Source organism: Palaemon carinicauda, chromosome 1 (assembly GCF_036898095.1).
Source record: "Palaemon carinicauda isolate YSFRI2023 chromosome 1, ASM3689809v2, whole genome shotgun sequence".
Lineage (NCBI taxonomy): Eukaryota > Metazoa > Arthropoda > Malacostraca > Decapoda > Palaemonidae > Palaemon > Palaemon carinicauda.
In genome coordinates this window covers 97,649,092-97,670,351 of record NC_090725.1, presented here as the reverse complement: position 1 = coordinate 97,670,351, position 21,260 = coordinate 97,649,092, and the positions used below count along the sequence as shown (strand labels likewise).

The 21,260-nt window shown below is 43.8% G+C and overlaps 1 protein-coding gene across 3 annotated transcripts in view; it reads right to left on the bottom strand.

Moving 5' to 3' along the window:
* Positions 1-15,482, bottom strand: part of LOC137649949 (uncharacterized) — a 155,487-nt gene extending 140,005 nt beyond the window's left edge. For 2 of the 3 annotated variants that reach the window (XM_068382937.1, XM_068382926.1), the window contains exon 1: positions 15,214-15,481. The gene's annotated coding sequence lies outside the window, so the exon portion shown is untranslated. Of the gene's footprint in view, positions 1-15,213 lie in introns of all 3 variants that reach the window. The other variant, XM_068382916.1, reaches the window with a different exon arrangement.
* Between the last annotated feature and the right edge of the window lie 5,778 nt (positions 15,483-21,260).

Sequence of the window (21,260 nt, the reverse complement as noted above, 5' to 3'; positions counted from 1 at the left end):
ATTTAATATGGGAGACTCAACCCTTAAGTAGGGTGGTAAGTCCCAGCCATTACTGGCTTTTGGCTTTTTGCCCGGGGACTCAGTGTCTGAGTGTGTCGGCACTCAACAATAAGGAGTCCCTGCACATCGCTAGCACCTTGCTCTGCAAGGGCTGCGGCCTACATAAGCTGTGTGTGGAGGAATGAAGTGTGACTCGTCCTAGGAGGTTGACCTGAAGTCCTTTAGATGGAAACTTAAGGCTAGGACTTTCCCAATACCACCTCGTCAGGGTATGGGGACGTGACAGTATTAGCTTAATACTAGGAACACAAAGAAACATGGTTTACCTGCAGTGGTTTGAGGTCAGCTGTGCAGAGAACCCAGGATGCTGCTTTCCCCAAGAGAGGGGAGGATGAAGAAAAGAATAAGGGCCAGACATACCTTTTCATTCATGCAGACTAAAACCAGGTAACAATGCCCTCAACCCTCTGCTATTGTCCATTAAGGAGCCTGAGGTTTAAACCAGCTGTTGTGCAGCCACCACAGGGCTGATAGAGAACATATCGAGCCTCCTGTGGGTCACGTCTTGCAGGTAGTGGGCTGTGAAGGTCGTCTAACGCTTCCACACCCAAGCTTGTAGAACCTGCGTCACTGAGTAGTTCTTCTTGAAGGCCAGGGATGTAGCTACGCCCCTGACATCATGTGCTCTAGGGCGACGTGACGGAGGAGGGTCGGGATTCAGGGCACAGTAGGAGATGGTCTGGGTCATCTGTTACGGAACGAAGACTCGAAATCCGGAAAGAGTCAAACTGAGGGTCCAGCACTCCCTTAGCAACAAACTCAGGGACGAATCTGAATGTTACCTCCCCCCATCCCCTTGAATGGGCGATGTCATACGAGAGACCATGCAGTTCACCAACTCGTTTGGCCGAAGCGAAAGCAAGTAGGAACACCGTCTTCCAAGTCAGGTGGCGATCTGAAGCCTGGCGTAATGGTTCGAAGGGAGGTCTCTTCAGAGACCTGAGAACTCGAACCACGTTCCATGGAGGAGGTCTCACTTCCGACTGAGGGCAGGTAAGTTCATAACTACGTATGAGTAAAGAAAGTTCCAGCGAAGAAGAAATGTCCACTCCTTTGAGCCTGAAGGCAAGACTTAAGGCTGAGCGATAGCCTTTCACTGCCGAGACTGAAAGGCGCATTTCTTCTCACAAATACACAAAGAACTCCGCTATTGCTGGAATAGTGGCATCGAGTGGAGAGATACCCCTTCCACGACACCAACCACAAAAAACTCTCCACTTTGCCTGGTAGACCCCTGCGGATGACTTGCGCAGGTGTCCAGACATCCTTTCCGCAACCTGCCTTGTGAAAGATGTTGGCGTGTGGTTGTTTGAGTAGCTCGCGTCGTGGAGGGAGTTCTCTCGGGAACTCCGTTAGGAGTTGCAGAAGGTCTGGAAACCATTCCGCGTGATGCCTTAGCGGAGCTATGAGGGTCATCGAGAGATTGACCAATATTCTGGTCTTGTTGAGTACCCTCCTCATCAGACAGAACGGGGGAAAGGCATAAACGTCGATGTTGTCCCACCGTTGTTGGAAGGCATCTTGCCAGAGTGCCTTGGGGTCCGGGACTGGGGAGCAGTACAGCGGGAGCTTGAAGTTCAACGCTGTAGCGAACAGATCCACAGTCGGGGAACCCCACAAACTCAGGACTTTGTTGGCTACTAGACGATCCAAAGACCACTCGGTACTCACTATCTGAGAAGCTCTGCTCAGACTGTCGGCGAGCACATTCCTCTTGCCTGGAATGAAGCGAGCCGATAGTGGAATCGAGTGGACTTCGGTCCATCTCAGTATCTCTACTACTAGATGGGATAGCTGCTCTGAAAAGGTGCCTCCCTGCTTGATGATGTAAGCCACTACTGTGGTGTTGTCGCTCATCACCACCACAGAGTGACCCGCCAGCTATCGTTGGAACTGTTGAAGGGCCAGGAATACAGCCTTCATTTCTAACAGGTTTATATGGAGGCACTTTTCTGATTCTGTCCACAGGCCTGAGGTACTGTGGTTCAGAACATGGGACCCCCAGCCTTTCTTTGAGGCGTCCGAGAACAGCATCAAATCCGGGGGGAGGACGAGAAGATCCACTCCCTTTCGTAGGTTCTCGTCTGTCACCCACCACTGAAGGTTCGTCCGTTCCGCAGGACCCATAGGGAACATGACGTCCGGGGAATCGTGTCCTGATTCCACTGATGAGTCGCCATTGCAGAGATATCATTCTCAGGCGACCATTGGGAACTAGACGGGCCAAGGATGAGAGGTGACCGAGGAGACGTAACCACGATTGGGCTGGGAGTTCGTCTCGTCTGAGGAAAGGACTTGCGACCCTCCTCAGCCTTGCTATCCTGTCGTCTGATGGGAAGGCTTTGTGGAGATTGGTGTCTAAGATCATGCCTAGATATACCAGTCTTTGAGTAGGAAGCAGAGAAGACTTCTCAAGATTTACCATGATCCCCAGATCTTGGCAAAGTCCCAGAAGTTTGTCTCGGTGTCGAAGATGGGTCGACTCCGAGTCTGCTAGAATCAGCCAGTCGTCCAGATAACGGAGGAGACGGATGCCGATCCTGTGTGCCCAGGATGATATCAGGGTGAACACTTTGGTGAAAACCTGGGTTGCTGTGGAGAGACCGAAACACAGCACCTCCAACTGGTAGACCTTGTTATCTAGGCTGAATCTTAAGTACAGTACTTCCTTGAAGAAGGATGGACTGGGATCTGGAATTACGCGTCCTTCAGGTCCAGTGTACACATGAAGTCTTGGGGTCTCACTTCGAGTCTGACTGTGTCTGCCGTCTCCATGCTGAACGGGGTCTGCTTGACAAACCTGTTCAGAGCTGAGAGGTCAATGACTGGTCTCCAGCTTCCAGATGCCTTCCTTACAAGAAAGAGTCGACTGAAGAAGCCTGGGGACTCATCGACGACCTCCTGGAGAGCGCCCTTCTTCAACATGGTCTGGACTTCTGCCCAAAGGGCTTGCCCCCTTGCCGATCCCATGGCAAGGGAGCTCAACGACACTGGATCCGCTGTCAGGGGAGGTAGAGATGTTGTGAACGGGACGCGATATCCTTGACTGATTACAGAAATCGTCCAGGCATCGGCCCAGAGTTGCTGCCACCTGATCGCGCAACTTTGTAGGCATCCCCCCCACTGGTGGACTTCCAGTCCTAGCGTTTGCGGCCTCGGCCACTCCCTCTAGGATTTTTCCCTCCCCTGGAAGACTTCGACACCGTTGTCTTTGCTGCCACTGCCGGTTTCGTTGTCTTGGACGGGCGAGGTTTATAGGGCTTTGATGTAAGAGCCCTATGTAGGAGAGAGTCCTGGTTGGACTTCCTCCACCTCTCAGCTGCCTGTTCCACGTTTTTAGGCTCAAACAAATTCCTCCCCAAGATGGAGGAATGTCTGAGCCTGCTGACCTCGGTGCTGGGACATTCACGTGAAATCTCTCAGACACCGCATTTCGACGCTTCAACATGGAATTAGCCCACAAGTTCGAGACTTGGTCGGCTAGAAACTTGATGGTACAAGTGCCTGATAGAAGGAAGGTCTCCGAGGCCTTCCTGGTACTCTCCTTGGACAGGTCCTCCGATCGTAACAGGATGCCTAGAGACCCTAGCCAGATATACAGCCACGAAGTTGCCTGCATGGCACACTTCGCTACCTTCTCCTGACTGAGGATCTCCGAGGCCGAGAAAGACACTTGCCGGTTGGAGAGTCTCTCTAGAGGGACTCCCCTGGTAAGCTCTTCCACAGAGTGGCGTAACGGAAGAGCTAAACAAGAATTCTCCATGATCTCAAAGTACCTCCTCTGATGGACACAAGGAGGCGGGAGGAGTTTGTTGCCGGCGCTGGAACGGCTGGAGGAGGCAAGCTCGGAGAGCTGGCCCTCAACCTTATCTCTGGCACTCTTGACCCCTTGGGACCAAGACAAAGGCGCGTTGGCCTTAGGGGGTTTTTGAGTGCCGAAGACTCGGTCCAGGACCGTGTCCTTGCCCTCTCGAGGGGGAATCTCAGGATCCGAGAACCCGTTGAGATTCCTCATCAGAGTCAGAACCTGCCAGAATGCATGTTCCGACTCCTGTAGCTCTCCTCCTGTAGGGCTGGCAGCAAAGTCTCCTGTCCCCAAAGGCTCTTCTTGGGGGGACTCGTGGACGTTCTCCGCGGGTTTGGCTGGGTCTGGTCTCATCCTCGAGGACAACTTAGGGACAGTCTTAGAGTCCTTCGACTCCCTCCTGGGAGGGATACAGGACTCCAACAGCGATGGCGGGAGGCTCTTCTCCACCCCTACCCGAGAAGACTTCTCTACGCGAGGTGGGGTTTCTCCCATTGGTGCGATGGGAGAACGCCTCACCTCACGAGAATCCCGAGGATGGGAAATCTTTGTCTGAAGGGGAAGGAGAGAAAGTCTGTGGGGGGGAGGGAGGGAGCCTTCCTCAAAGACTTCCAAGGAGCCAGCTTAACCCTTGGGGAAGTCACCACGTCGTCTACTCCTCTCTTCCTCTTCAGGGGGGTCGGAACTGCCACTGATTTGAGGCCCAACTCAGAGAAAGCAGGCTTAAAGGCCTGCACGACAGCTCTGACAAGGGACCCAAACCATGGCTGCATACCGACAGTGGCGCTGTCAGAGACACCCTCGGGAGGGAAGGGGATCGTTCGATCCCTAGGAGTAGAAACCACAATAGGGTCTTCCTAAAAAGAAGAAGGGGAAGAAGGCAAGTTCCTGGACCTATCCGGTGTTCTCCCGCCCTCCGCCGAGCGCGCTGGTCTGCGCTTGCGGTGGGGGAATGTGAAGACGAAGGCCTGGTCGCACGAGGTCCTGCAGCCTCGCGCGTGGGATCGCACTGGGAATCCTGCTGTGAATCACGCTGGCGCTCGTGCGATGGGATTTTACCTGGTTCGCGCGCGGACGATCGTTCAAACGCGCGTGCGTGGGCGCGCGCAGGCGAGCGATGACACGCGGGCGAGCGATGGCGCGCGGCGAGCGATGGCGCGCGGGCGAGCGATGGCGCGCTGGCGAGCGATGGCGCGCAGGCGAGGGCGCGTGGGCGAGCGAGGGGGCGCGTTGGCGAGCGATGGCGCGTGGGCGAGCGATGGCGCACATGGACACGTTCTGGAGAATGCTGAGGGCGCGCAGTAGGTTGAACAAGCGTTCGTGCGCGCGGAGGCGATTGCTCGCATGCGAATGGACGCTCAGGATCTCTATGAGCCCGTGAGGGTGATAGCATTGGGCACGAGCGTGCAGGGGAAATATCCCTTGCCGCACGTCTGCAACGGGCGAACGGGAGGTGCGCGCGTTGGTGACTGCGCGCGATGGCGCGTAGGAGAATGCTGGCGAGCCGGAGGGGTCTAATGGCGCGTCGGAGATCGCTGGCGAGCAGGGGAAGAAGGTATCTTCCCTTCTGCGCCCAGATCCGAAGATCGTGGGCACACAGGAGAACGTTGGCGCGCAGGCGAGCGCTGGCGCGTAGGACATCGTGGGCGCGCATGGCGCACAGGAGATCGTGGGCGCGCAGTGGCGCGCTGGTGAGCAGGAGAGCATTGGCGCACAGGAGATCAATGGCGCGAAGTCTCAGGAACAGGTGCTTGCTGGTGCGTTGTCTCCGGATCAGCAACTGTAGAGCACTTGCGCGCAATAGCGCGCTAGCAAGCAATAGCGCGCAGGAGGACGTTGGCACGCAACGGATACCTGGCTCTTAAGGGACTTTGCCACAATGTGAGTAAGTCCCTTTTGCCCCGAAGGGACCGTGGCCTGCTTGATCACAGGATGCGTGGGCGCCCACAGCGCATCGGCAGCTAGGAAGGGCGACGGCAGGTCAGCAGGTCTGGCAGGAGTAGGAGATCGCGAACGATCAGCGGACAGGTCCAGGGATGTAGCTGGAAAGGTCGGTGAACGGCGACGAGGTTCCTCTGCGGCGGACTGCGGCAAAGACGAGCCGAGGAGGCGCCTCCTAACACCCTTGTGAGGTGAAGGAAGGCCTCTACGGCGGAGGGGAAGGCGGGCCTTACGCCTTATACGCCCTCTGGGGGCAGCAGGTAGACCGTCGGCAGTCCTCCGAAGAGGAGTCTCTGTCAGTGAACTCCCCCAAGAGAGAGAATCACCTACAGGAGAGACTTTTGGACTTAGTTCCTCCCTCGAAGGATGTTCGAAGGGGGGAACTAAGCCTTCAGCTACATCAGCAACACGAGCAGAGGTTTGAGATAACTCGTCAGAAGCCTCTGCCACAACAACGTTGATGATAGACAGAGGATCAACCTCTGCTAACGTCGGCGACTGTTTGACAGCTGCCCCTAACCTGATTATGTCAAACAGGGCTTCCTTGGAGGGCGAGCCCTGAAGCCCCAAGGAAGGCCAAAGCTGTAACAAATCATCATTAGCCACATTAGAAACATTTAAATTATGGGAGGCAACTCCCTCTCCCAAACCCCGAGATCGGTCAACAGAAATGCAGCCTACACTACCACTCGCCGGCCTCTCGGAAGAAGCCGATCGAGTGGGAGCTTCGGAGGAGGTTTGGGCTACGGAAGAAGAGTCCTTGGGATTTTCTTTTCAAGGAAGCCCTTGAAGGAGAAATATCCCGTTTAGACTTCTTCTTCCGGCGCCGGGAAAACCTCTCCTACTGGGAGGTAGACCACTCCCTGCACTCACCATATACGTTATCTCTATCACACCATTGGCCCCTACAAAAAGGACATAAGGTGTGTGGATCTGTGTCGACCGCCGACATATAAGTCCCACAAGGGCGGTCAGGTAAGCCGGGACACTTCCGCATCGCAGAGGCCAACTTCCAAACACGCTGTCAAAATGAAAAAGCAAACAAAGATTAATAGCTGTCAGTGTAGGCGAGGGTGATAGGGGACACGTCCGTCTAGCACCCGAGCCGATAGCAAAGTGAGCTCAGCACAGGTGTGTGAGGGGGGGGAGTAAACCCTCGTTAAAATTCTAATGGCTCGTCATTTCATCTAAGCCGAAAGTAATTACCCATATTAAATAGCGTGGTTTGTATTTCAGTTACGGAACAAACTGACTTTAGATGCTCGGAGACCTCAATGAAACACACCGTTCTGTCCAAAGACGGGCGTCCGACTGGATATTCAGATTGCATACATAAAGAGAGAATCGCCCTCAATCTGCAACAAGTGGGAGGATGAGAGAGAGTATTCACTTATAGCTGATCTGCGAATTCTCTATCCCTGTTGGGAAGAGATGCTTGCTCCAAACTCATAGGAGGAGACACGTCACAGGGCAACCTCCTTGAGGACGAGAAAAAGGGAGTTATCTCTTGGATAAGAGCATCGATGATGTCACCAGCATCAGTTTCTCAGCCTCGACCAAGAGGCCTCTTTTCTTAGTGAAGTGAGGGACAAGGAAATCCACCTCTGCATTAGAGCAGCTACAACCGGAGAAGTAGCACTTCCACAACACCAATCACAGTCGTGTTCCCCGGCAGTCACCTGTTCAAGTATTGACCAGACCCCAAATTGATTGTCTTCATTGATCGGCAGAGAAGCGATGTTTTCAACATGATGTGACTGTTGACAAGGCGAACTCTGGCTACGGGATGGCTTCATCGTCAGAGGGTTGAAAGACAATCACGAGGTCAAGCTAAGGGTTGGTCGAATATGCTTCTCGGTAGGAGAATTCTGCTGAGTTCAATGCACTGGAACAGCAGGAAGGAAAATAAAAGGGGGGGATGACCCCATGGGGTTATGCCTTCTGATGCAGGAAGAATGGCCGAGGAGAGGATCCATGGAGTTGGGCCAAGAACCGTGACAGAGATCCGGCAAGTTCTCGAACTTGTGGAGAGACGGGAAGCAAAAAATCTCAAGGGATTATGTTCACAAGATTCGTTCAGACACCAGAGAGGAAGCAGAGGTGAGTGGTCGGAGGACTTCTATTGCAGCAACCGCTTTGTAGAACTATGTTCTACCTGCCTAGTGGCGAGTATAGGCGAGTAAGGTATTAAGCACCAAGGTTGACACTTGTGCTTCACCCCTCTCATCGAAGGTGAATGCTGGTTTAGGTTCTGGGAGGGTAGTGTGCTAAACTCCCCCAACTGCATGCACATCATGCTAAGCACTACCAGAATAGTGCCACACACGTAAGGTTACCTGGCCCATCGTTGAAGTTTTGTGTCCGCTGGATGAGGAGAATTACTCCAATACTCTAAAGCAATCGAGGAAGCCAAAGCGGTAGAGAGCTCTGCATAAGACGAAGAGAGCAGGAGGGTCTTGCAGGGAAGCAGACCGCATGCTTGTAGTGAGGATCGCAGCCGAAAGAGATCTGCGATCCTTACCAGAGATCCCCATTGAATGGTGTAGGAGAAAAACACCCCAGGGGTCAAGGCTTCTGAGATTCTCCTGTGGCTGTTGGTTATTTTGTCCTCAAGTTGGAAGAGCTGTCAGAGGTTGCTGAAAACCAGTAACCTGGAAGACCTGCCGGCCCCCCACGTAGCGAGGGAGAGCGGCGGTGTCAGCATGAAAGAGCAAGACTAAAGTCAAGCTCTGGGAAGTCGGCAAGCGGTCTTTTTCAGAAGAACTCGCAGGGAGCAAGTGACGTCCACATCCGAACAGAGTATTCATACAAGGACGACTCCCCTGCAGCAGAGGCCGGGTCGCTCAGGGAAGGCCACTAGCCTATGGGCTGTCCAGCATCATAAGGGGAAAAATATCGTGAGACCCCTCGAAAACATGAGGCACTACACTTTCACACAAACAGCAACATTCACTGTAATGAAAAGAAAGCTTGAATATATATAAAAACATTACATGAATATTTTCAAATATAAAAACATAAGTATATACTGTATAAGAATATAAGAAAAACAAGTCAAATGGCCAATTAAGTTTTGGCCAGAGAAAGAGAGACAACCTCTCGCCAAGCCAAAGGTAAAGTGGGTGCTCAGCCCAGGTGTGTGAGTGAGCAGGGTAGCCTGCTAACTAGCGGTTTGAGTGGTTAACCTTCGCTAAAAGTCTTATGGCTCATCTTTCAGCTTCGCCGAAAGTAATGTTCCTTGACAGCTCTTCTTGGACCTATCAGTGCTAAAAAAATGTCTACGAAACTCAGGTCATGTGGGACACAAGAACATCTCTCAATCACCACCAGACACCTTCCAGAGGGAGGGGATGGAGAAGGACTCAAACCTGGGGTCGTGTACCTCTGGATTCCAAGTCCGGCACAAAAAGGAAGGTGACCTCCTCCATCCCTGAGCATGGGTGACTACATAAGAGGAACCGTACAACTAGCTCATTCTCTTTGCCAATGCTAAAGCTAACAGGCAAACAGTCTTAAGAGTGAGATACCTATCTAAATATCGTTGAGATACTACCGATAGAGAGATATGGGGTCTTTGACTGGCCAGACAGTACTACATTGGATCCTTCTCTCTCGTTACGGTTCATTTTCCCTCTGCCTACACATACAACGAATAGTCTGGCCTATTTTTTACATATTCTCCTCTGTCCTCATACATCTGACGACACTGAGATTACCAAACAATTCTTCTCTCAAGGGGTTAACTACTGCACTATAATTATTCAGTGGCCACTTTCCCCTTGGTAAGGGTATTGTTACTGTTCTTAAAATATTCTACTTTTCCTTGTTTCCTTTCCTCACTGAGCTATTTTCCCTGTTGGAGCCCCTGGGCTTATAGCATCCTGCTTTTTCAACTAGGGTTGTAGCTTACCTAATAATAATAATAATAATAATAATAATAATAATAATAATAATAACAATAATAATAATAATAACAATAATAATAAAAAGGTTTAACCGAGGTACGCGCAAGAGCCTTGAGGACCAAAGTCACATCCCACTCTGGGAGACTGAATCCTGGGCTGGGCAAGACTGCTTAAAGCTCTTCACGAGCATAGATAGCTTCCAGGGAGCGGAGAGGTATAAGCCCTTCAGTCGATAGACCATACTCAAGGCCGAGCGATAGCTTCTGACAGCCGCAACTGAGAAGCGCACAGGAGAAATAACACTTCTACAACACCAATCGCTAAATATATTTCTCTTAGCCTAGTAAACAGCTGTAGAGGACCTCCATATCCAGACTTCTGTACATTGCAACGCAAAAAGCCTTTCGCTCGGAGGAGATGCTGGATAGTCTTCACTGATGAAGAGCTAATGACTCTAAGGATTGGTGGTACCTCTGCAGGTGCATCTAACAAAGAAAAGTGGGCCCTGGGGTTAGCTCTCTCTGGACCTTAACCAGAAGACCAAGCAGAACGGGACACCGCTCGGCATGACGTCTAGGAGCTACCAGGGTCATCCTCAGTCCTGGTGTAATCAACAGTTAATTACCGACCAGATCAGGTGACCTAAGGAACCTTCCTGTTCCTTGGGGATATTCAAAACATGGGCAGGTTGACATTGTCATCCTTCCTTCATCTTTTGGGTGATGGGGAGCAAGAAGTAGTAAAATCACTCAGGGAGAGGGGCTAATTATCTTGGAGAAAGAGATCCCGTATGGATCCTGAAACGAGTATCACCTCAATGAGGCGTATCCTATGCCCTGCCCCTACTAGGTCTCCTATTTTCCAACTTAAAAGGGAATCACATGGTGTTCTGTATATCAGACATCAATTCTGTAGAAACCACCGAGATGGTTGCTTTTGGCACTGGAGCTGGAAACGCAATAGGGTTTGGATGCACGATGTTCTTGGATGATTCACGTCCCGTCGACAAGGTTTTATGAAAGGTGCCTTCCAAAGATGGAGAGGGTTCCAGGGAGGAACGCTTCAGGATATAGGTCTAGATTGTTCAGAAGCATGTTCCATTGAGGTGCGTTCAGAGATATATTACCTAGTACATTCAGTTGACACGAGTGTAGCACATTCTAAATGGGATCTTGTATGTTGGTGTGGAGAAATGCCCTTGGAGCATTCAGGTGAGAGGTGCCTAGCGCGCTGAGGAGAAACGAATCCAGTGCGTTCAGAGCAAAAGCATCTAGTGCACTCAGGAGAGACGTCTAGAGTGCTCAGAAGTGACAAGTTGCAAGTTAGGCGTGTTCATGAGTGACATGTCTAGCGCATTTATTAGTGTGCTACTGTTATAAGCACACATTGAGTATGTGTTGTTTGAGATGTTAAGTCTTGAAGTAAAGTTCATCTTTGTAACTTTAAAATCATTTATTCTCTAAAAACAACAGTGTTAAACATCTCCATCACAGGAGTGTAGCTGGTTTGGTCGGATGACCAATTCAGGTGAAGTATAGATATGAACTGCCTAAATTATCGATATCACAGATATAGTATGCTTAGTTGTCTCAGCATTTAAACACAATATGTTTACTTTACATTCGTCTCTCGGAAGACACCTGCATCCGGTGACGACACAATCTTTCACACGGTATGCATTGGTGTTGACGTTTCAGAAAAATGTTACATTGCCGAGGGATGCAAAGTACATCCTGTTATGATTTTATATGACTACAGCAAATCTCACGCTAGCATCTTCATCCACAATGACATATTACGTCATGTGTTTTAAACATGTAATAATTAACTATTTCATTTATTACACATTCACGTTCATGAGGGGAACTTCTAAAACGTTCACTTGATATGCATCTAGCACATTCAGGTGAAGCGAAGCATGTCTAGACGAGATGTGTCCATCTGGGTACGACACATGAAGAAGAAGCGCGTCTGGATAAGGTCACTTAGTGGATGATGCACATTTAGGAGGCGTGCTAGCAGGAGAAGCGCGTTGAGGTGTGTCTAGAGCCTAAGGCACATTGGGGTTAGGCGCTTCTAGAAGAGATGCTAGGAGTTGAAGCTCGTCTGGTTGAGGCTCATTTGGAAGATGAGAGTGAGTGAGTGAGGTGGTGAAGAGGAGGCTCACCTATAGGAGGCTTGCCTACAATCCTCCTCCAAAGAGTAAGAATCTAGCAGAGGTTGTACAACAACCCTGCAACCAGGCTCCGAAAAGACTGAGTGCTCATAAGGAGGAACCTCTAATGACGGCGAGGGTCAGGCATTCTGGGCAGGTGATGGTGCTTCCTTAAGGAAGGATGCCTGGGAGACCTCTGAAGACTCCAAAGGTGGCTGGAAGGCGACTGCAGACCTCTTAGAAAACAACGAAGGGCCGATATCTTCCAAAGCAGGGACCACAAGAAGTTCCTGCTGGTGCCTGGAAGACAAAGACTGATTCAAATTCTCCTCCAAAGGTGAACTTTGGGTACCTAAGGAGGGCCACAGGAAATGTAAAGCATCACAATACTGAAAGGAAAAGGCTCCACTTGAGGAGGAGGCCCAACGATTTTGGTAGGGGAAACAGAAGGACCCCCAAATCCCAGGGTGTCCTCTGCAGGCCGGGCATAATTGATGAGGATACATCTCCCTTGCGCTCATAAAATCATCGCAGGTCTTAGGCAGCAACCAAGCACTTCTGCATCTCTGCAAGCATCCTCAATAAAAAAAATTGACGTAGAAACACACTGGAAAAGTGAAAGCTAAGTTAGAAAAGCTGCCAATATCCTAGCCTGAGAGAAGGTCCGCCCTCACTGACAGCTGATACTTAAGTGGAATGTCAGTGAGCATGCAGGGTGGCTGTTATTCCCATTACCGACAGGTAACTACCAGCCACTTGTTGACAGTCTGTTATAATTCTTAAATGTCACATTCCAGCATTGTCGTTATCATTCTCAAATGTAAAGGATGATGGTTAGCATTCAGGTATTCTTATTTACATAATTCTATTCTTGGCCCCTGAGTTTCTTCCATACAACTCCTCCTGGAATTACTCTGTTCTCGTGTGATAGAAAGTACAGTACTATACTATTTTTTCTCAATGTAAGGTTAGAGTAAACGGGGTCAAAGTAAGGGTGAAGCTTCACCTCTAATAAGTACTGTAAGGACATGGCAATTTAGGTTAGGTTAGGTGGGGGTACCTTAGGTTAGTACACATCTGCATCGGCTATACACACAATGATGTTGAGTTTCAGCACTATCCATAGTGTGTAAAGTAGTACTACGGTTATGATTTAATCATGTCTATTGCTTGCTATTTAAACAATATCATGCAAATAACAGCTTATTTGCAAGACAGGTGACTTCGTTTAAGAGTGTTCTGCTTTGCTCATCAGATGCCTCTCATGTGATCCATTAATCCAGACTTAGCTGTTCCCAATTAACTGTGATAATAAAAATAAATGAATAAATGAAATTACATTGAATATGAAGCTGTTTATACTTTCAACTCACCCTTCGGAACTTTATACAAAGGAAAATCTTTCTTTTTACTGCAACTTCGCACATGAATGGTGGACTTCAATGCCGGGCATTTTGCAGTTTAGGGAAGATCATATTGATCTCCAACACTGAAGATGGTCAAGTTAAATTTGTTATTTGTATTGTATTTACAGTAGTTGAAAAGGCCTTGGATGACAAATTGTAGCCTCAATTTCATGTCAACAAAATTGTCACCCAATTGTTATCAAACAAATTTCATTGTCAAAGGGTTAACCTGTCAGACACTTATTTTAGGAAGGGTATAATTGTCACTAATCTTGGTGTTGTGCATAAACGAGTATGATACTGACCATGTTTCAGGTTATGTATACTAGGCCTATCTCTCAGGTACATACCTTAGTAATAATAACATGTACAGTATAGTGTAAGATGAATATAATACAGTACGGTGTATTATATGGGCCTAACTATAATGTGCATAAGGCTGTATCCACAAGTGGAATTGAGCATAAAACCTGTTATATGCTGACTTCTGAGTACAGTTTGCAATAAAAACGTCATAATGAGTATAAGAGGAAGAGTGCACAATATCTCATGTACTGCTGCAGCCATACACATCCTCTTATTTCCTATGAACTCTAATATACTGCCATAGTAAACTGGATTATAAGACACAAAATAATAATTTAACCCTTTTACCCCCAGGCTCTTTGGAAATTTTCAACCCTTAACCCCCAAGGGGTTATTTTTTTCCCAGCACATTTTGCAGTATATTTTTTTTAAATTGCTCTAACAGCCTTAATTTTTGTCATAGAGAGGTCAGGTCAGTCTCATTCTCTTGAAAAATGCCTGATTTTTTTTTTTTAAATATCAAAAATATGAAAAAAAAAAGGAATTTTATAGCATTTTTTTGCAAGGACGTACCGGTACGTTCATGGGGGTAAAGGGGTGGGTTTTGTGAAACGTACCAGTACGTCCTTTGGGGGTAAAAGGGTTACTAAATATTCACCCTTGTGCTGTCACTACGATAGTTAAGACCAAATCTACCCCTTGGCACTAAATCAACCTGTAATAATCTTTTTTCATGAGGTGCATTTGCACTGACTCGCAGGGGTGTCCTTTTAGCCCGGAAAATTTCCTGATCGCTGATTGGTTGGACAAAATAATTCTAACCAATCAGCTAGTAGGAAACTTTTTCCAAGCCAAAGGGGCACCCCTGCGAGTCAGTGCAAATACGCCTCATTAAAAAAAAAAATTAAGTATAGGGCAGTGTCTGATTGTTCATCAGGTGTTTTTGCTGCCTGCAACCCAACCTTACCTAATCATATCAAGGTTGCCATATTTCTTTTCAAAATGTACTGAAATATGTCCCTTTAAACAATGCACGGGAAAGGTCATTACCAAGTGCCTTTGCAATATTGTGCATATTTAGTTTTTTGGCAGATGTTATTGGTTAGCCACATGAATTATATATAAACTCTGAAACATTTAAAAGTTGACTCATGAGTGGAGGAGCAAATGACACTGGGCAGTGTCCTAGAGACCGACCATATATAAATATGATCAGCGGCCAATCGTTTCTTCACTCAAGATAGGACACCGAAGGGTCAATAAATTACTACTACCATGAATACAACCCATTGACCTTCTCACGCAGAAACTATAGAAACTGTTGGGCTTGAGCAGATAAGTACGTTTTTAATAGGCTACTACAATTCTAATAACATCTACTGTGCAGACAGACCTGAAATTATACATTATTGCCATAGTAACACAAATCATATTTCGTACATGGCTTCATAATATCGTTTTTTTTAGACTTGGATAACATATTCCCCAATGGGAAAAGTTTTAGGAAAGTTCTCCGCCTGGCCTAAACAACTTCGTGAAGCTTAAAAAGATAATTGTGATAACAAGGAGAACAATCGGAAGGTAACCAAATACAATATGGTATAAACTTTTTGTGAAGCCATTAAGTGATCTTACCTGTGCCTTAGTAGGAAAAAATTACAGCTGTATAAAGAGCATCTTCACACGAATACCTAGTTGATCACCAAATGTCTGCGAATATTAAACTGTCGATGGCAATTCTTGTAAAACGATGATTCCTCATAAACGCGTCAACAACTTTCAAGTTTCAACTTGACAGTTCAAACAACGCAATGCACATTGCAAAGTTTTTGTTTACGTTTTCAACTTTTTGTTGTGGCGCCGCAACCTGCAGTACAGGACAGGGTTGGGACACGTGAACAATGCAGTATTGCCAGATGGGTATGGGTCTGGGACTATGGGTTAAACTAAATTTCCCTGTTTTGGACTTCAAAAATTCCCTTTTTCAAGCAAAATTATATATATTTGTAAGATTATATATATATATATATATATATATATATATATATATATATATATATATATATATATATATATGTGTGTGTGTGTGTGTGTGTGTGTGTGTGTGTGTGTGTGTGGGTGTGTGTATATATATATATATATATATATATATATATATATATATATATATATATATATATATATATATATATACAAATAATACAAATTTACTCAAAGAAATACTGTAAATATATCTTTGAAGACAAAATATTTGTTCATAATTTGAACAATTCAACAATGGCATGTTATGCACATACAAAAATATCATACAACCATAGACACAATTTTCATATACATAATAAATAGAATACTTAATATTTACATTGCATTTTAGAAATAATTTCATATTTTTTCCGCATAAACTTAAAATTTCTTGACCCCTCCCAACTTTTTTTTTCTCAGAGACCAAGGTAAATTATATCTCTTTGACTAGAGAGGATCATTTAACATTTTCATCTTATCGATATTTTTTAAAAACGAGGTTCTTTCAGCATCATTTTACGATTATCCCTGACGTTCGTGTGTTCAGAGGGAGAAGCCGTGAAGCTCTTTATTGCATGCAAATTATTATTCTTGATTCGAGTCAAGCGTGTAGAGAAAGAAGAAGAAGGATGTTCGACTAATCTTCAAGGTCGCAGTTGATGACTTTGTAATTCACAACACATATTGTACTATTACTGTTTAGCCAATGGACTTTAACATAACTGGAAGTTGAGTTACATTGAAAATGCAACGAAACCAACCAAGTGGAGATTAATACTTTTCCATTCGTTAGTCGAATCAAATAAACCTTCGTAAGAACTTCGAACAACCAATCATATAATTTCTACTAATTACCCTATCTTATCATTGCATGATTAAAGAGAATTATTTGAGTATTCTTAACGCAGTTATATTCTACTGAAACTTTATGAAAGCTATATTTCTCAGGTAATATCAAATTTCTACGATATTCAATATTGAAAAATTCTATATTCACAGACCCCATACGTAAGGTTTTGGTTGTTTCTTATAAAACATATTAAGCTTTCCCTTTTTACACAAGTGTTGGTAAGTATGCTTATAATAATTCTCTGAGTACCACGTAGGTTTATGTGTTTAATAATGAATACAATTCTTGAAATTAAAATTATATTACTGATACGGAAAGAGAAAGCACATGATGAGATATAATACTCAAGGGGATGATGTGATTAATATCTTCAGCGAGAGCTTGGTCTAATAAAACCTATTCCAATAATTATATGCATGATGCATATATTTCAAAATATTTTTACTAGCATATATGTAGGCTACAGTATAGTAGGTTACTGATCTCGTGTGTGCTGAATTGTTGAAACAACGGGGTGGCCCGATATTTGTTTCTACTGAGTAAATTGGTCAAATTTTCTTCATCGTTTCCACAAAATTACAGTGTAGTAGGTTGGACAGGGCACCAGCCACCCGTTGAGATACTACCACTAGAGAGTTATGGGTCCTTTGACTGGCCAGACAGTACTACATTGGATACTTCTCTGTGATTACGGTTATTTTCCCTTTGCCTACACATAAACCGAATAGTTTGGCCTATTCTTTAAATATTCTCCTCTGTCCTCATACACTTAACAACCCTGAGAATACCAAACAATTCTTCTTGTTTCAAGAGGTCAACTACTGCATTGTAATTGTTCAGTGGCCACTTTCCTCTTGGTAAGGGTAGAACAGTCTCTATAGCTATGGTAAGCAGCTCTTCTAGGAGATAGACACTCCAAAGTCAAACCAATGTTCTCTAGTCTTAGGTAGTGCCATAGCCTTTTTACCATGACCTTCCACTGTCTTGGGTTAGAGTTCTCTTGCTTGAGGGTACACTCGGGCACACCGATCTCATTTCTTTTCCTCTTGTTTTGTTAAAGTTTTTATAGTTTATTTAGGAAATATTTATTTTGATGATGTTACTGTTCTTGAAATATTTTATTTTTCATTTTTTCCTTTCCTCACTGGGCTATTTCCCCTGTTGGGGCCCCTGGGCTTATAGCATTCTGCTTTTCCAATTAGGGTTGTAGCTTAGCAAGCAATAATAATAATACACTTCCCCTTTGTGTCTATTTATGAGATTTAGTTTTAACGTATTAGTTCATGCTTTAATAAATTGGTGATGCAAATGTGTGGCATATATTTCTTGTTTAATTTCTTTCGTCCATTTTCTGCATATTTCTAAGCTCAATTTGCTTATTAATTCTTCTTTCTATTTTTCAGTATCCCAAGTTCTATTTTCATATTCTATTTCTGTCATGATCATTCTTCTTACTTACCTTATATCGAGTTTTAATTCTTGCAGGTACTTTATTGGCTGTTGTTTTTATCACCTTCCTCTTTTTTTCGTGATGTCCAGGATGAAGGTTTTTATTTATCCATTTTTATTCATAGTACGGTTTATATACTGCAGCTTCCCATCCATCACCCTTGCTTTCATAGAAAATGCTCCTATATCTCCTTTTAATGTCGTATCAGTTGTACTTTTGGTGATACCTAATATTTCTCTATGTATCCCATTCGCCATCCTTTGTAATTTCTTTACAGTATTTCAGTTTCCGTCTAATTCATAATGTTTGATCCATACAGGATAGATGGCAATGCAATATTTTTCCACAGCGTTTTCCTTCTTTGTCTGCATCCTTTCCCACTTTTGTGTGCGGTCGATGTTTCTGGCCAGCGTTCTCCATCTACCACAGTACTTTATTACAATTTTACTTTATGACTGAATATATTTATATTTCATAGTACTATCTACTTTGATTCCAAAGAATATTAATGTTCCTACAACTTTGACTTCATTTAGGCTTTTCTCCAATTGTATTTCATAATATTACAAATTTCTTTATTTATTCCTAACATACATTTTACCACTTTCTACTAAAAGTTAATTGTTGCACTTTGCATTATTTATATCTTCTGCAATCACCAATACATCATCTAAGAAAAATAATGATGATTATTAAATCGTTTCCTTCCTATTCTATTTTCTTCATGACTATATGTGTTAGCTTAAATATTTAAATCGATCCTGTGTAACCATGTTTTATTCAACTTGTAACCTCTATTTCTTGTTCTAAACATTTCCCTAAGTCAATGTCTGTTTAAATTGCATTTATAATTTTGGTGTGGATTCCGTATTCTTTTAAAACTTCTATTAACGCCTCATTTTTTTACAGAGTAGAGGACTATACTAAAATCTATATCAGTTACTATAAGAGGTTTCTAATTTCTATAACTCTATTCTACACAGTACTGTAGTATAAAGATGTCATTTATTCTACCTCCTCCTGTAAATTCTGCCTGGCACTCATTATGTTCCACGTTCATTCTTAAGTGATTTTATATTTCTTCTTTCATCGTCATCATGAATATCTTATATGAAATATTTAATAGAGCTATAGGTCTTAGGTCTTTTACCTTATGAAGCTCTGGTATAAGGCAATCCGTTCCTGTTGCTTTTTTCTGCCTTTAATTTTTCCAGGCAATTCTTTACTTTTCCTCTTGTGATTGTTGGGTTTTCCATTGGTTTTATCATCCCTTTTGTTTCCATTACAAGATCATGGTGTTATCTAAGTAAGCTACTTCCTGCAGTGGACTAGCAACGACTGGTGATAATGATAGAAAATACGTTTGTTGTAAGCAACTAAAATGTTTTATGGAAAAATTAACTTAGCTAGAATATTTAGTCTGTATGAGAAAGCTACTTATTTTTTTTTAGTATAAATTGAGGACGGGAAATTTGGTAGTAGGAGGGAAGATAAATAGATAAAGCAAGGAAGTAACATAAGGTAAGCCTACGTAGAAACGATAAGGAAGAATTTCAATGTCCAATGGCAATAGAAAAAGAAATAATGTTTGGGGCGATTGTTGAAGTGTAATATGGATTATGCTTATATGCCTACATTAAAATCCGTTGAGATTAACTGTATTTGTAGCTTAATATTGTCAGAAGGTTGAGAAATGTAAGGTTACTGAGAAGTGGCGATAGTTAAAAGTTAACAAAGGTAAAAAGGACGACAAGCCATTAGGTGATAGTTTGGTTAGAATGCGATATTAAGATTGTAGGTTAGTGAAAATCGTGTATGATATGAAAGTGATACGAAATAGGAGAGGAAGAAATTTTGAATTGAGAAGAGAGAGAGAGAGAGAGAGAGAGAGAGAGAGAGAGAGAGAGAGAGAGAGAGAGAGAGAGAGAGAGAGAGTGTGTGTGTGTGTTGTGTGTGTGTGTGCGCGTGCGCGCGCGTGTGTGTACGGAAGAGACTTTTGCAATACAGCTAATGGGGAAAAAACAAGATTTTCAAGGATGACATGAACTCTAAGGCATTTTAAAATTTTATTTCATTCATTCTGATTAAGAACCTTGATTTTTTTCAAAGAATGGAAATGTGAGGATGGTATCAGTTAACAAAACCCTACTTTAAGTAAGCGCTTTTATCAATTAACTAAACTCTGGTATAAATAAATGCTTTAGCAAATCTAGTTCACTCCAGATGGAACGACATGACGTTTCGAGAATAGATTTATAAAGAAAGACACATGACTCAGTAGAGGAAAACTTGTCAAGTAGCCTCTCCATAAAAATATATTTTGTTCTTGTTCCCTTAGCTTGAATTACTTTATGGAAGAAATGGAATGACAACATATAGCGTATTATGCACATGGCAATTCTTTTTAAAGAAATTACCAATAAAAGTCTGCATTATCGAGTTGAATATGTTGAATATAAAGGAAAAGTTTAACAACATTTGAGTATGTAAGTCTTAATTTGCAATATATGCTATTAATAAAGATTAATATGTTGCTGCACACTATATAATTTATATGATGAATTATCAGAGACGGTTGTGTGTAGTTATACCTAGCCATAACAGCTGGAAATGAAAGCTCTGTTTGTCTATCTGTTTTCTTTAAAGTTTATTCAGTACAATTATATTTTCCAGTTTAACACAGTTGAAAAACTATGACAAGAATATTATGAATCAAATATAAAATCTTAAACTCTAAAGTTCGGTATTGCAGTATTTTAAGTAAAATCATAGTATAAAATAAAAAAGATGATGAAATTATATATGTTAGGTAAGGAAAAAATATATTCTTTTCTTGCTAAATTAAATTAATTATTACTATCTATGGATTTGACTGTGAAGACTGATGACTAGTACAGCCTACCCTTTTTGGATTATGAATACGATAGTATAACAACTTATGTTCAAGCATGCGTAAAGCCTGTCAACATTTCGTTATATGCACATCTTTATCCGAGCATAGTAATACAGAGTCCTGAATATATTGACAATGGCATAGGCTTAGTAAAAAAAAAAGAAATTAAAGTACATTGAAAAAATCCTTCCGTAATCTGGCCTACAATTTGAGTTCTATTCAATATGTTTTCTTGAATCTGTATTAGCAATTGTCTGTCAATCCTGTGGTGTTATATTCAATTTTTCTACATTTCAGTTCTGCACACTGAATATACGCATAAATTATATATATATATATATATATATATATATATATATATATATATATATATATATATATATACACACATACACTTAGGCTCGGTCTTTGACATATATGTAACTATCAATATATATGGATAAACATGTGGCTAATGTCATCTCACA